The sequence below is a fragment of the Nanorana parkeri genome, unplaced genomic scaffold (assembly GCF_000935625.1).
Source record: "Nanorana parkeri isolate BGI_ZX_2015 unplaced genomic scaffold, ASM93562v1 scaffold2824, whole genome shotgun sequence".
Lineage (NCBI taxonomy): Eukaryota > Metazoa > Chordata > Amphibia > Anura > Dicroglossidae > Nanorana > Nanorana parkeri.
Genome location: NW_017309092.1, coordinates 81532 through 81841, shown reverse-complemented (window position 1 = coordinate 81841; position 310 = coordinate 81532). Strand labels below are relative to the sequence as shown.

Sequence of the window (310 nt, the reverse complement as noted above, 5' to 3'; positions counted from 1 at the left end):
ACCTTCAGAGGTCTAGTGGAGTCCATGCCTGGACGGGTCAGGAAAAGGGGGACCTACTCAATATTAGGGGGGTCATCCAGATACCACAGCACACCTTCAGAGGTCTAGTGGAGTCCATGCCTGGACGGGTCAGGAGAAGGGGGACCTACTCAATATTAGGGAGGTCATCCAGATACCACAGCATACCTCCAGAGGTCCATGCCCGGACGGGTCAGAAGGTGGACCTACTCAATATTAGGGGGGTCATCCAGATACCACACCACACCTCCAGAGGTCCATGCCCGGACGGGTCAGAAGGTGGACCTACTCA

The 310-nt window shown here is 55.8% G+C and overlaps 1 pseudogene; it reads right to left on the bottom strand.

The window, feature by feature from the left end:
* The window catches only part of LOC108802357, a 38594-nt pseudogene that overhangs the window by 17432 nt on the left and 20852 nt on the right, over window positions 1–310 (bottom strand).